At 45.9% G+C, this 16240-nt stretch overlaps 1 long non-coding RNA gene across 1 annotated transcript; it reads left to right on the top strand.

Annotated features, from left to right (window-relative positions):
* Window positions 1-13470: 13470 nt before the first annotated feature.
* Window positions 13471-15203, top strand: LOC121497924. The gene is made up of 2 exons (XR_005989563.1): window positions 13471-13684; window positions 14821-15203. It is a non-coding gene; the product is annotated as an uncharacterized LOC121497924 (long non-coding RNA).
* The last annotated feature ends 1037 nt before the right edge of the window (window positions 15204-16240 follow it).

Below are 16240 nucleotides of genomic sequence, written 5' to 3'. Positions count from 1 at the left end.
GTGCTTTTTTTTTTTTTTAATTATTTATTTATTTGACAGGGAGAGAGAGCATAAACTGGGGGAGCAACAGGCTCCCCGCGGAGCAGTTAGGTGGATGCTGGCTGGATCATGACCTGAGCCAAGGCAGGCAACCGACTGAGCCACCCAAGCGCCCCTTTTTTGAGCATGAACTGAAATGATGCAAGTACTCAATAAACGTTTCCTAAATCGGAAATTCTCTGCTCGCTTCTTGCCCAGATGGCGCCTTATCAGGGATACTCAAATCCTAATTCCTTTGTGTGAAAGTTAAGACTCCGAGACTCCCTTTGCCTTTGGGTAACACATGACTTTGAGAGAGATAATTCCCCTCCCCAGTCCCATCAGAAAAAGTAAGATGTTAGATTAGATCAGCTTGAGGCAGTTTGATTAAGAGCATGGACTCTGGCCGCAGGAGTCCAACTGACTGACTTGTGTGTCCTGGAGCAAGTTATTCACCTTAGTTTCTTCATCTGTAAAATGGGGGAGAATACCCTCCCTTTGCAGGGTTGCCCTGAGTATTAAATGAAATAATTATTAATAGTACCTATCACAACACCCACATAGGGTAAGCTTTCAAAAACGTTTGCTGCTTTCAACTATTTTTATCAGTGTCTCTCAGCTTTTCAGCGGTGATGGTCTAAAAATCTATGACTTCTATTCTCAGGCACCCACTTCCTTACTCCTGGGCTCAACCACCAAAACTCTCTTGCATATCTCAGACTGACTTTGTAATGTTTTCCATTTGACTGTCTAATCTGCATTCAGGAGAGGACCAGCTTCTTGAGGCATTCCTAACACACCAATTGGAGGCTGAGGGAGCTATGAATTAATGAGTGCCTTCCAAGTGCCAGATGCCAACATTATGAGGTTTATAGATGTGAAAATAAGCTCAGAGAAGTGAAGAGATTTGCTCGGTAATCAGCAAAAGTGTATTCAAACCCAGAACTGTCTGCCTCCAAATTCTGTACTCTTTCTAGAGCTCCCACTTTGGTGAAACAGGCAGGGGAAGATAGGCCAAGGTGCAAGTGGTACAGGCCTCCTGTCAAGGGAGGAGTTCAGGTGGAAAGTGTAACTGGAAGTCAGAGGTGGGAGAGTGCTCTTGCCTCTGAGCTTCTCTTAGAAATTTCTCTGAGGCTTGAGGTATAGGAGTTGAGAAACCTTTAGGTTATACTGGGCCAACTGTTTCTGGGAGGTTGGAGCTATGGTCAACAACTTTATACCGTCACCTTGTTTACATTCATTCTGCCCTTGAAGGGGTCTGCCTTGGGAGCTCTGCTGTCGTCTTCCTACCTCCTCCCTCCTCAGCAAGAATAGGGAAGGTGGATTGGCATTTACCCGGGCATCAGGATTTACCACATACCTCTCTCCTACCCAGAACCTGAGGCATAGCCTATGGTCCTGGAGCAGAGGACACTCAAACACCTAGTTCACGTGAGAGAGGTGGGAGCCCTCTACCCTGGCAGGCCAGTTTATTAGTTTAAAAAAATATATTGGGAGAAGTCAAAGCCTTATTATAAAATAAGTATACAGGGCAGCGGTTTAGCGCCGCCTGCAGCCCAGGGCATGACCCTGGAGACCCAGAATCGAGTCCTGTCAGGCTCCCCGCATGGTGCCTGCTTCTCCCTCTGCCTGTGTCTCTGCCTCTGTGTGTGTGTGTGTGTGTGTCTATGAATAAATAAATAAAATCTTAAAAAATAAGTATACATTTTCACATAGAAACTTGGAAGATGGGATGCCTGGGTGGCACAGCAGTTGAGCGTCTGCCTTTGGCTCAGGGTGTGATTTCGGGATCTGGAATCGAGTCCCACATCAGACTCCCTGCATGGAGCCTGCTTCTCCCTCTGCCTATATCTCTGCTTCTCTCTCTGTGTGTCTCTCATGAATAAATAAATAAAATCTTAAAAAAAAGAAACTTGGAAGATAATTATAGCTATCATTTATCAAGGATGTATTATGGGTCAGCATAACTTATCAAGTCTATAAATCTAGGATCTGTCACTTGTAACTGGCTGTTCCTGCTCTAGCTACTTCACTGAGCCTCAGTTTCCCTATCTATAAAATAGAGATACTAATAGAACCCACCTCATAGGATTCTTTTTTTTTTTTAAGATTTATTTATTTGAGAGAGACAGAGTGTGTGAGAGAGAGCAGGAGGAAGGGGCAGAGGGAGAGGGACAAGCAGACTCCCTGTTTAGGGGGGAGCTTGATGTGAGGCACAGGGCTGCATCCCAGGGCCCTGGGATCATGACCTGAGCCCAAGGCAGACGCTAACTGGTTCAGCCACCCAGGTGCCCCTTACCTCATGGGATTATTGTGCAAGTTAAATCTCATGACATTGTCACATTATTGATTTTAAAAAGATGTTTTCCAGAAATAGAATTATGAAAACAAAACAAGAGTCTAAGCTCACCTCATAGTTACTTTTCTGACTTAGATTTCACTATTTCTCATCTTAGATGGTTCTGAAAATCTTTTCAAGATCTCTAGGCTCACATAAGACTTGAGTATTTGGAGGACATTGGAGGCTACTCTGTCTAGCTTCCAAGGATTCCTGCTGGACTTCTGGGGTGGGAGCCACTCAGCTTCTTTTTCATTCCATCCCAGGGTGGATGTTCCCTGTTTGACAACAGTAGACAGACCCTGGACTGGGAGGAGGGAGGTCCTCAACAAGTCTCTCTCTGGGCCTATTTGCCCACTTGTAAGATGAGGAAGTAGACCCCAGACCTGGCACCAGATGGTTCTGGAAGCTCTATTCTTGGGAATCGACAAAGTTTTCTTTGCTTTTAGGTAACTTCCTGAAAGACCCTTATCAATTACCAATTTAACCCCTTTGGGATTAAAGAGTTTATTGGGTCCTAGGAGCTGAGGAAGGAAAGGTAAATAATAAAGGAGAGAGAAGTCCTCTAAGTCCATATATTCCTTTCAGAATAAAACCCTGGCCATCTCTCCCATCTTCCCCTCTTCCCACCTACATCAAGGCCACCTTGGGTCAAGCCCCATGATTTCTAGTTTAACCTGCCATTTAGGGCCTTAAGATTATGAATCTTGTCCTCTGCCCTTCTCAGTGTTCCAGAATCTATCACGCGCTCTCCTGCGTTCAGGACTCGATTTCCAGTGAGAATATCCACCTTTGCCTTTTCCCCCTGGGAAAATCCTTCTTAATCCTTCAAGAACTAGCTCAGGTGTCCCTCCCTCCATGAATACACCCACTCCTCCCAAGCAGAATTACACCCCACATTCTAATAGTCCTGCTGCCATTACAGCATTTTTTATTCAGTTTTGTGATTATTACAGCATGTCTCTCCCTCTTAGACTATGAACTCAATGAAGGGACCCTCACTCATTCATCTTGCTTGATACACACAGTAGATGTCAATAAATTGCCTGAAATCAGATAGATGGGTAGATGGGCAGATGGATGGATGGATGGAGGAAGGTTTACCTTAGAGTGCTCTGTGGTACTATTGGATCACAGCCCTCTCTCAGTGGGGATGAAAAATGCAGGGCAGACCATATTGTAATATGTGCTGCAACTCCCTCCCCTCCCTCCCAGGGCTTGGACCCTAGTGATAGGTAGTTGAGGGCTCCTCCTGCTTCTCTTCTGAGCCTACACCTCCCCAATCCCACCCAGCAGGGGCCTCAAGACTCCTGCCCTGACCCCTCCCTCTCCACTTCCTGGCTTTCTCTCACCAGTCTTGACTCAGATCTTTTTTCTTTCTTTCTCTTTAGCCAGGGATGGAGGCCCCTAAGTGCCCACTCAAGTTCTTCTAAAGCTTGCAACAGAAGGCTTAAAACCATAGAAGGGAAGTGAGAGGTGTTTCCTGTATTACCTGGAATGCATATGAGGCACAAAATAGACTAAGGAAGGAAGAATGGATGAGGCTAGAGCTGGACTTGGGGCCAACCATTGGGTCCTCTAAGAGGGAGAAGGGCAGGGAATCAGGGACTTCTAGGGCAGCCAGAGGTTACATACATGGTTGTGGCTTCAGACAGATCTGTGTTCAAGTTCAAATGAGGCTGGCTCCACCATTTACTACCTTGGACAGGTCACTTAGTATTTAAGCCTCAGTTTTCTCATCAGTAAAATAGAGATAATTAGAAAACCTATTGCAGAGCCCCACTGAAAGAATAAAGCAAGATAAAGAATAGAGCACCATCTAAGCAGTTTTGTGATTTATCTCATCCTCCACACCTCACTATAACTTCATAGCCATCCCCACCGCAAATCCCTTCCACTAAGGTTTAGTCACCTGCTTGTCTCTCCACTAGCCTTCCTCCCACTCATCCTAGATTGATACTGTGAAAATTAATAAAAGCAAAACCTTATTAAAATGTGGTTGGGAGGACAGAAGGGGGAGCTCTCATGCCATCTCACTCAAGGCCAGTTAAGGAAGAATTGCCAATTACAGACCCTAACAGAAAAATTGTCAACAGGAAAGAATCATCAATTACAGGCCCCAACAGGAAGAGATGTACATTGTACCCCAGCAACTCAGCCAATGAGAAACTGTCATCACCTTGAACCCGTGCTTTTCTCCATTGGACTTTCGTTCAAAACACCTCCTCCCAATTTTCTCCTTCTCCATAAAATAATATTTCTCTCCTTTGTTTGTTGGACTAACCTATGGTATTTGCTGTAGGTTGTTTGTTCTAAAGTGTAATTCTCTACTATGCCCAAAACAACCCATTTGTGTTGGCAAAATAACTGATAGTGTTATTTTTTTAATGTTATTTATTTATTCAGGAGAGACACAGAGAGAAAGAGAGGCAGAGACACAGGCAGAGGGAGAAGCAGACTTCTCGCAGGGAGCCCCATGTGGGACTCCATCCTGGGTCTCCAGGGTCACGCCCTGGGCTGAAGGTGGCGCTAAACCACTGAGCCACCCAAGCTGCCCAGTAGAGTTATTTTCAAGGTTAACATCACTTGGTGTCGGAAGTGGGATCCAGAGCTGACCTTATTCCCTACCTACTGCTCAACAACTCCAAGGCCAGTGAGCAAACAGGTGCCAGTACTGAGACCAATGAGTTCGAAGCTTTCTCACACTGGAGTTTGAAGGTAAGTCTCTGCTGGACTTTGAGCTCCACTCTCATTGTATCTTGTGCTCTCCAGGCTTTATTCAGGATCTGTTTTAAGGATTTGTCCATTCCAAGAGTACTTGTCTGGCTTTGGGTTTGACCGCTTTTGGGAACTGGGCTATTTCTATTGGAACTATGCTATTTAGGAACTTTTCCCCTCTAGAAAAGCCTGTAAGAAATGGGATCCCAGTAATCAAAATGCTTTGAAAGCGTATCCCTCCTTTCTGGCACCCCAGCTGGTTTTGTGTTTAAAAATTGCAGTTCCTTTTCATGTGCATTTCTTTTTTTTTAAGATTTTATTTATTAGAGATTTATTTATTAGATTTTATTTATTAGAGAGCGAGAGGCAGAGGAAGAAGCAGGCTCCATGCTGGGAGTCCGACGTGGGACTGGATCCCAGGACTCCAGGGCCAAAGGCAGCACTAAACCGCTGAGCCACACGGGGCTGCCCTTCATGTGCATTTCTTGTTTTTTTGTTTTTTTGTTTTTTTTACATTTTTTAAAAGAATTTATATATTTATTCATGAGACACATAGAGAGAGGCAGAGACATAGGCAGAGGGAGAAGCAGGCTTCCTGGGGAGACACTGATGTGGGATTCGATCCCAGGACCCCAGGATCACAACCTGAGCCGAAGGCAGATTTCATGTGCATTTCTAACAAAATGGATCACTTAACCAAAAGTAATTTAGAACACAAATGCTCATTATGGGGAACTTTAGATCACCCCAAACTTACTTTTCTCAGAATTGAACAGCCGTGGCTTTAAAATAGTCAAAATGGCATGGGATGCCTTTTTTGATGTTTTAAAGATTCCAAATGCTATCAGGAATCTAAAATTGCCTCTCGGGGGATCCCTGGGTGGCTCAGTGGTTTGGCGCCTGCCTTTGGCCCAGGGCGCGATCCTGGAGTCCCGGGATCGAGTCCCGCGTCGGGCTCCCTGCATGGGGCCAGCTTCTCCCTCCTCCTGTGTCTCTGCCTCTCTGTCTCTCTCTGTGTCTATCATAAATGAATAAATAAATCTTTAAAAAAAATAAAAAATAAAAAAAATAAAATTGCCTCTCTGCAAAATACAATTTCTGGACTGAGGCAAACAAACAATTAAAGACAAAAGGGCTTATGAGGCCTCTCTTTTCCCTCTTCCATTTCCTTTGTTTCCAAACACACAATCCCTTAAAAGTTAAGTCTCCTGAGGATTCAAATAACCCCCAATGGAAAAAAAAAATCCCCAATGTCTTCTGCTCCCTGGTTGAAGGCCAAATTTTGAGCCATAGTGAAAGAATTTCTTATGAAACCAACTGAAGACAATCACAGGTTTGCTGAAGAATTAGTATCTATTAATACTTACCAACCTAGTTCTTCGGATTTATATCAGTTAGTTTGTTGGTGATGACCAGGCCAAACTTTGGCTAAAATTTGCCTGATGGGAACATCATGAACAGGATTAAAAATAAATAAGCCCCTAACCTATGGCTAGAACACTTGCTGAAAACCTCCACTGAGCAATTGTTAGAGCTTTTCCTAACCTGCTAATTGGAACAAAATTCAGGCTTGCACACAAAAATCTGATGAACCTGTTCATGACTGTCATAATCCATTTCAGACTGTTTCCAAAGAAAACTCTGGTATTCTTTTAGATGTTGGATCCTCTCAGGGAGACTTTATTTATTTTTAAATAACTAATTTATTTATTTATTTGAGAGAGAGAGAGAGCACTAGGGGGAGGAGCAGAAATAGAGGGACAAGCGGACTCACACTGCCCAACACAGGGCTTAATCCCATGACCCTGAGACTAGGACCTGAGCCAAAATCAAGAATCAGACACTAAACTGATTGAGCCACCCATGTGGCTGTTAGGCCAAGATTTCTCTCTCTTTTTTTTTAAAATAAGATTTTATTTATTTATTCATGAGAGATACACAGAGAGAGGCAGAGGCACAGGCAGAGGGAGAAACAGACTCCTCACAGGGAGCCCGATGCAGGACTCGATCCCAGGACCCCGGGATCACAACCTGAGCCAAAGGCAGATGCTCAACCACTGAGCCACCCAAGTGTCCTTCAGCCAAGATTTCTTGAGAGAAGTATCATACCAGAATTTCCTTCTCCCAAAAGGGGGAAATAATTCTAGAATTTGACAGTAGCAATCAAAATGGCGAAGCAGGTGAATTAAATGACCTTTTGACTGTTTTTACTTGCTCTATTTCTGATGGCACCATAGCTGAATCTGGGGACACTGATCATTAGTCCCTATTGGATCAGATATCACCCTTCTTATGGGCAAAATCTTCAACTGATATTGGCAGGATCCATAGTACCTATCTCACCTGTTCCACTTGTCCAGAATACAATCTAGGGAAATCTGTTGGCCCTGCTCCCAGACACTTAAAATAGCCTAATGGACTAAAACTTTGAGTTTTGACAAATGGATTTCATATATCTTGCCGCGTTCCATCAATATAAATATGTTATAGTCATGGTTTATGTGCTTTCTCACTGAGTTGTAGCCTTCTCTCATAGACAGGCCAGTGCCCCTTCTGTAGCTAAAATTTTGTTATCCCTACCTGGGGAACCCCTCTTGAACATCAGTGATTGGGGAACTCACTTTACTAGACTGCTTTGACAAGTCTGTGCTGTTTGGCCAGTTTTGCAACATTTTCATTGTGCATACCATCCTCAATCCTCAGATATGGCACTGTTAAAACTCAATTGGCAAAATTTGTAGAAACCTTCCAAATACCTTGGCCTGAAACATTGCTATTTTTGCTTCTAAATCTCAGATCCACCCCCTTGGGAACACATAGACTCTCACCCTTTAAGATAGTCATAGGAGGTCCAGTGCACTTGGCCCCTGCCTCCTTTGACCCACAGTTAATAAAGGGAGATGGACTTCAATATGGTAAAGGCATAACTGCTTCCATTAAAAATAACCATGCTGGTACTGGCAATGAAAACAGACATGTAGATCAATGGAACAGGGTAGAGAACCCAGAAATGGACTCTCAACTCTGTGGTTGACTAATCTTCAACAAAGCAGGAAAAAATATCCAGTGGAAGAAAAGACAGTCTCTTCAACAAATGGTGTTGGGAAAATTGGATAGCCACACATAGGAGAATGAAACTGGACCATTTTCTTACACCATACACACACACCAAAAACCTCAAAATGGATGAAAGACTTAAATGTGACACAGGAATCCATCAAAATCCTACAGGAGAACACAGGGAGCAATCTCTTTGACCTCAGCCACAGCAACTTCTTGCTAGACATATCTCCAAAGGCAAGGGAAACAAAAGTAAAAATGAATTATTGAGACTTCATCAAGATGAAAAGCTTTTGCATGGCAAAGGAAACAGTCGACAAAACCAAAAGAGAAGCTATAGAATGGGAGAAGATATGCAAATGTATAATCAGACAAAGGGTTAGTATCTAAAATCTATAAAGAATTTATCAAACTCAACACCCAAAAAACAAATAACCCAGTCAAGAAATGGGCATGGACAGACATTTCTCCAAAGACGACATAGAAATGACCAACAGGTACATGAAAAAAATGTTCAGCGTTACTTGGTATCAGGGAAATACAAATCAAAACCACAATGAGGTACCTACTACCTCATACCAGTCAGAATGGCTAGTCAGGAAACAATAGATGTTGTCGAGGATACAGAGAAAAGGGAACTCTCTTATGCTGCTGGTGGGAATGCAAACTGGTACAGCCACTCTGGAAAACAGTATGGAAGTGCCCGCAAAAGTTAAAAATATAGCTACTCTATGACCCAGCAATTGCACTACTAGATATTTACCCAAAAGACACAAACACAGTGATCTGAAGGGGCACCTGCACCCTAATGCTTATAGCAGCAATGTCCACGATAGCCAAGCTATGGAAAGAGCCCAGATGTCCATCGACAGATGAATTGATAAAGAAGATGTGTTATGTACATACAATGGAATATTACTCAGCCATAAAAAAAAAAAAAGAAATCGTAGGGAATCCCTGGGTGGCTCAGTGGTTTAGCATCTGCCTTCGGCCCGGGGCGTAATCCTGGAGTCCCAGGATTTGAGTCCCACTTCGGGCTCCCTGCATGGAGCCTGCTTTCTCTCTCTGCCTGTGTCTCTGGTTCTCTGTGTCTCTCATGAACAAATAAATAAAATCTTAAAAAAAAAAAAAAAAAAAGAAATCTTACTGTTTGCAACAACATGAATGGAGCTAGAAGGAATTATGCTAAGCAAAATAAGTCAATCAGAGAAAGCCAATTATCATATGAGTTCAGTTATATGTGGAATTTAAGAAACAAAACAGAGGATCATAGGGGAAGGAAGGGAAAAATAAAATAAAATGAAATCAGAGAGAGAGACAAACCATAAAAGACTCTTAACTATGGGAAACAACCTGAGGGTTACTGGAGGGGAGGCAGGTGAAGGGATGGGGTAACTAGGCGACAGGAATTAAGGAGGGCATGTGATGTAATGAGCACTGGATGTTGTATGCAACTGATGAATCACTAAACTCTACATCTGAAGCTAATAATACACTATATGTTAATTAATTGAATTTAAAATAAATTAAAATGTAAAAATAACCATGCTAGGGTGCCTGGGTGGCTCAGTCATTTAAGTGTCCAACTTGATTTGGGCTCAGGTCATGATTTCAGGGTTGTGAGATTGAGCCCCAGGTCAGGCTACCTGCTGGGCATGGAGCCTGTTTAAGATTCTCTCTCTTGGGGCACCTGGGTGGCTCAGTTGGTTAAGTGTCTGCCTTCAGCTCAGGTCAGGATCCCAGCCCCTCATTGGGCTCCCTGCTCAGCAGGGAGTCTGCTTCTCTGTCCCTCTGTCCCTCTCCCTGCTTGTGCATGTGCTCTCTCTCTCTCTCTCTCAAATAAAATCTTTAAAGAAAAAAAAGATTCTTTATCTCCCTCTCCCTGTGACCCTTCCCCCTCTCCCACCCTCTCTAAACAAACAAACAAACAAAAATAACCATGCTTTGGTAGAGCAATGGTTTTATCTTGCACTCTTGGGAGACAAAGGCCTTAAACACCACACCTTGCACCTGGAGATTTTGTTTATTGGAAGAGAGACCTCCAGAAAGGCTTTTCAACCTCGCTGGAAAGTCCCCTCTCTGGTGCTGCCAAACTCCAAGGACTAGAATCCTGGAGTCATATGACACATTATCAGGAAAGCACCAAACCCTGATTGGACCTGCACACCACCTGGTGACTTCCCGGAATTGGAGCAGACAGACGGCATTCCTGAGATATCCAGAGCAGGCCTGTTAGAAGGTTCAGGATTCACAGAAGTCTCTCTTTTTCACGTAGACTATTAACTGACTCTGAATTCTTATCCAAATGCACATTTTCTTACAACTTTACAGGCTATTACTGATAATACATTTTGTAACAAGTTCTTTTGAGATAATATTGTTTTAAAAACATATTTGAAGTTGGGAACCCTGGGTGGCTCAGCGGTTTAGTGCCTGCCTTCTGCCCGGGGCCTGATCCTGGAGGCCCAGGATAGAGTCTACGTCGGGCTCCCTGCATGGAGCCTGCTTCTCCCTCTGCCTGTGTCTCTGCCTCTCTCGCTCTCTCTGTGTGTCTCTCATGAATAAGTAAATAAAATCTTAAAAAAAATAAAAATAAAAACATATTTGAAGTTTTGCAAAAACTTCACCAACTATTGCTTCGTTTTCATACCTGCACTATATTTTCAAAAATGCACTCAATTCTTTCAATAGGCTCTTGCAGTAGCCACTGTTCTGCTTTAATGGCCGAGTTAAGCAGGCACTTCCAGGAGGCACGCGTGACTTGGGGTTTGCCCCCACAGGGAGGACTTTCCTCCCCCATGTTGGAATAAGTGCCAGTATTTTCAGTTGGCTACTTTCAGAGCTAAGGTCCTGGTTTGGAACCACAATTATATATTTGGAATTGTGGTATTAGGGACGCCTGGGTGGCTCAGTGATGTAGCATCTGCCTTCAGCCCAGGACATGATTCTGGGGTCCTAGGATCGGGTCCCACATCGGGCTCCCTGCAAGGAGCCTGCTTCTCCCTCTGCCTATGTCTCTGCCTCTCTCTGTCTCTCATGAATTAATAAAATCTTTAAAAAAAAAAAAAAAAGGGAATTGTCATATTACTTTTGACTCTGTACTTGTTGCCTGCCAAAACTTTCCAAAATGATGTACCCAACAAGGAGATATCTCCAATACTATGTTCTTGATAAATGTGAACTATAGGTGGGAAGTGCCTGAGAGTTCTGCTTCCCTTTCTTCTTACTCGAATGTGAATTTCCAACCTGTACAATTTCCCAGATGTGGAAATGACACTCAGGGAAGGCCCTTCCTGGCAGTGAAGGACAAAAAGCCACTGAATTAGGAAAACTGGACTCTTGATCAGGGATGCTTGTAGAGAAAGGTCTTGATCAAAAGAAGGAGGGACACCTGGGTGGCTCAGTGGTCAAGCATCTTCAGCTTTGGGCATGAGCCTGGAGTCCAGGAATCGAGTCCCAGATCGGGCTCCCCGTGGGGAGCCTCCTCCTCCTCCCTCTGCCTGTGTCTCTCCCTCTCTCTGTGTGTCTCTCACGAATAAATAAAAATCTAAAAAGAGAGAGAGGGCAGCCCGGGTGGCTCAGCAGTTTGGCGCCGCCTTCAGCCCGGGGTGTGATCCTGGAGTCCTGGGATCGAGTCCCACATCAGGCTCCCTGCATGGAGCCTGCTTCTCCCTCTGTCTGTGTCTCTGCCTCCCTCTCTCTCTCTCTGTCTCTCATGAATAAATAAATAATATAAAAAAATAAAAAATAGAGAGAAGGAAATGTGGAAAGAAAAGGAAACCTCACTACAATGGAGTTGAGAGGTCAGAAGCAGGGTAGGGGGCCCTTATGCCATACCACCCAACCTCAATTACAGAAAGAATGATCAGTTACAGGCCCTAACAGGAAAAGCTGTCCATGGCCACTCCTGCAAGTAGTGGGCTACCCCAGCAGCTCAGCCCGTGAAAAGTCATCAGCACCCTGCACTTGGCTTCTCTCCTTTAGACTTTTGTTCAAAATAACTCCCCATTTCCTCCTTTTTCTCCCTTAAATAAGGTTTCTCAGGACACCAGGTTGCTCAGTGGTTTGGTGCCTGCCTTCAGCCCAGGGCCTGATCCTGGAGTCCCAGGATCAAGTCCTGCATCGGGTTCCCTGCATGGAGCCTGCTTCTCCCTCTGCTGTGTCTCTGCCTCTCTCTCTGTCTCTCATGAATGAATGAATGAATGAATGAATGAATAAATAAATAAATAAATAAATAAATAAATAAATAAAAAGGTTTCTCTCCTCTGTTGGTCTAGACTCTGGTTTTCAGTGCAGCTTGTTTGTTCTGAATTGCAATTCTCTGCTATTCCCCAATAAAGCTTTTTTTGCTGATCAAGTAACTGTTTCATTTTTTTTTAAGATTTTATTTATTTATTCATGAGAGACACAGGGAGAGATAGAGAGGCAGAGACACAGGCAGAGGGAGAAGCAGGCTCCACGCAGGGAGCCCGGTGTGGGACTCGATCCCAGGACTCCAGGATCATGCCCTGGGCCAAAGGCAGGTGCTAAACCGCTGAGCCACCCAGGGATCCCTAACTGTTTCATTTTTAAGGTCAACCATACAAACAACCCATCTGCTATTTTCTGTATCCAAATCACAAAATTCTAGGCCTTAAAATAATAATCCACTTCAGTCTTCTCACTTGAAAGGTGAAACCTGAGGCCCGGAGGGAATGGGCTCATCTAGAAGTCAGGTCCCTGGATTCCTAAAGCCATGCTTTGATTTCACAGAAATTCATTAATCCTAAATTTTCATGTTCCCCAAGCCTTCATTCTGACCCTGTGGAGCCATCTACAACCTTACCTTGAAACCTAAGCCTATCCCAGCCTTGTCTTCAGCTCCTATCCCCTGCTCCAATCTTCTTAATTATATTGTATTTAACGCTCTGGCAGCTCTTTCGTTAAAGACTCAGAGAGGGGGGATGCCTGGGTGGTTCAGTGACTGAGTGTCTATCTTTGGTTCAGGATGTGATCCTGGGGTCCTGGGATCGAATTCCCTGCAGGGAGCCTGCTTCTCCCTCTCCCTTTGTCTCTGCCTCTCTCTGTGTTTCTCTCATGAATATATAAATAAAAATCTTAAAAAAAAAAAAAAAGACTCAAAGAGGGACAGTTTCTAGGCCAGGTCCAGGGTTGACAAGGGATTAGGCCAACATTCATTCCCCACTCTGCATGATTCCAAGCCCAGGGCTCTACTCCCTTGGTTTACCCACCTCCCATCCTGACCTTTACCTCAGTCCCTATCCAGAACCTACCATCTATGGAGGGCCTTAGAACTTAGGACCTGGTGTCCTCAATCATGAGGTCTGTGGAAAGAAAGCAGCACCCCACCCCATACCCATAGGCCCTCCTTCTTCCTGCTTCTACCCCGCCTCCTCTGATGCCTCCCCGTTCAAAAGCACCCAAGCCAAGAGGCCTGCAGACAACTCTGCACTCATCTCTAAAAGCTATCAAGACAGCTGCCAAGATTCTCCAAAGATGAAGGGCTTCCTCTTCCTCCTACTTACCATCAGTCTCCTGGTTATGATTCAGGTAAGAATAGTCCCTCGGAGCCCCTGACACCACCACCCAGGACTCCCTAGACCTGCCTGGCATGGGAGTGGGTAAATGCAGGCTCCTGGGTATTCAGCCTTCTTTCATGGGAGCAGACGGTCCAGTAGGGGAACCAGCGACTCAGGGGGGCTGGTCCTAGCATTCCAGCCCTTCTGACTGGGGTCGGACCACTTGAGGTCTGCCTCTGACCAGAATCCTGTAACTGAGGCTGGGGAACATTACAGGATACCAGGCACACAGGAGGGTATTGTGGAATAGGAATTTCGAGACTTGGGGAGACAGCTTGGAGGGAGGGTGGCATCAATCCCCAGGAAAGCTAGAGAAGTGGCCCCGTTGGGAAGGGGCCAGGATATGTTCAAGTGGAGCCAGACCTGGTCCTGGAGATAGCAGGAAACCACTCCAGGGAGAAAAGCCTGTGTGTTTGGGAATGCAAAGAAAGAAATCTCCCACTCCAGAAACAGCTAGTCTCAAATTCAACTGCAATTCTAGAAGGCAGCTTTGGCAGCATCCCATGTGCCCTAAGGGTGCTCGTCTGCATAGGAGACCAGAGCCATCAAGTTCTAGATCAAGAACAGCTTGATCAAGTATCAAGAACAGCTTAATCACCATCAAAAATAGCTTAATCTCCATCAGGAGCAGCTTTAGTTGTAGCCTAGTCAAGCATTGAGAACAGTTTGATCACCATCTGGCGATTTCCTTGGGCAAGAGGTCACACTCTCCCCACCTCCTCACCCACCCGCACTTTGCCAGGTGCCTTGTCTCACACAGTCTCAAGACTGTGATGGGCTCATTCAGAAGATGAGGAAGCAGGCTCAGAGAGGCTAAGCTCCCAGCCCAGCTAGTCAGGTCAAGGGCTGAGCCACAGGTTCCTGTCTCTCACATACTGGAGGAGCTGGTGGCTTGGCGGAGGTGAGACAGTTTCCATGGGATGTGGTGGAGGGGCCACTTTTGACCCTGCCTGTATCAAGAGAGGAAGGTCTTGTCCCCACAGGACCTTGTGGCAGAAGTTGTGGTCATGGTGGACCGAGAACTACTGTATCAGGGTAGGGGGCCTAGGTCTCTAAATAACATGAGCTTCAAAAGCCCCTGAGCTTGCCCCGCTTCTTCTTTTGTAGATACAAACTGGAGTCCTGGGGAACAGTACTACTCCTCGAGTGACCACCAAGAAAGCCAAGAGTGCGACCCCAGCACTCAGCAGCCTGGGCGGTGGCAGTGTCCTTCTCTTCTTGGCCAACACCCTCATCCAGCTCTTCTACCTCAGCTGAGGTGACATGCCTCAGCCCTAGCCCTGTGCCCCCTGAGATAGCTGCCACCATCGCTAGCGAGAGAAGCTCCCCCCACCCACCACGACAGGTCCAGGAGGGGTGGATGCCAGAGATCACCAGGTTGTTGGAATTAAACGGTAGTGCCTTGGAGGCAATGACCGACACAGGGAGGTACTGATATGGAGGGGCAAGCACCACCCAGCTGGGGGTCAATAAACATGTCCTGTACTCGGTAGGGTGCTGTGTGTGGTCACTGGGCTCCAAGGATCTTCTCGTGCCCCCAGCAGCAGGAGAGGCAGCAGAGAGCTCCTACCCCCAAAGGCCCAGGGTGGAAGCCTGTACTCTCAGGATCACCTTGCAGGGACATGGCCCAGAATCTGCCATCCTCTTTAGTTGCACTTGCTTCACCCATCCCTGGGTGTTGGGAATGATGGTCCCAGAGGACTCCCCCGATTCTGCCCCTGGACATCCCTACTTGGTGAGGCTCAGAGAGTCCCTCACCCTAGTACCTGGGTATCTTCAGAATGGTAGATTCAAAGAAACATCCCCCACCAATCTCTTGGGGTCTCAGCCCCACAGGCACCCTCCTGTCCTCACCGGGCACTGGAGACTGGTCCACAGGGGTGCTGAGAAGGATGAAGAGGAGGCCATCTCCCCATTCCCCACCTACCCCAGGCTGGGAAGGTGGGAAGGACACACAACTGCTCTAACCACCACTTCTATCCTCCTGGGTCTGCAGTGGTGGTATTGGGAGGTGCAAGGAGGGAAGGGAGCTCCAGAGAAGCCCCCAAGGGCCTTGAACTCCTCTGCGTCTTCCTAGAGGACCTTGTGGGGGGTGGCTGAGAAGTGCCTGCTAGACTGGGATGGAGGGAGCTGTTCCCCTTCTAGGTCCCGCCTTCTCTAGGCTGGGCTTAAGAACCCAGACCCCCTGTTTAGGCTTCTTTGACAGAGATGCCAAACCTTCAGGTCTTGAGACCAGAGTTGGAGGAAATGAAGAGGAATGCTGGTGGGCAAAGTCCTTTGGGGAGTGTCTCCCATTCACCTCTCCTGCCTGGTCTACCATGACCCCATCACATTGAACTTCCAGGTCTTCACCCCTCGGGTTATCTGCCTCACTAGAACACTTTTCCTCTGCCACCATCTAGCCTGATCAACCCCTTCCGGTCCTCCATATCTCAGCCAAGCATCTCTTCCTCCAAGCTGCCTGCCGGCCCTGTGCCCCCTAAGTGGTTCAGGTTCCTCCTCTGTGTATCCCTCTGCTTCCATGCTT

Source organism: Vulpes lagopus, chromosome 8 (genome assembly GCF_018345385.1).
Source record: "Vulpes lagopus strain Blue_001 chromosome 8, ASM1834538v1, whole genome shotgun sequence".
Lineage (NCBI taxonomy): Eukaryota > Metazoa > Chordata > Mammalia > Carnivora > Canidae > Vulpes > Vulpes lagopus.
The sequence above is the reverse complement of the archived record's forward strand: the minus strand, read 5'-3'. Positions and strand labels throughout refer to the sequence as shown.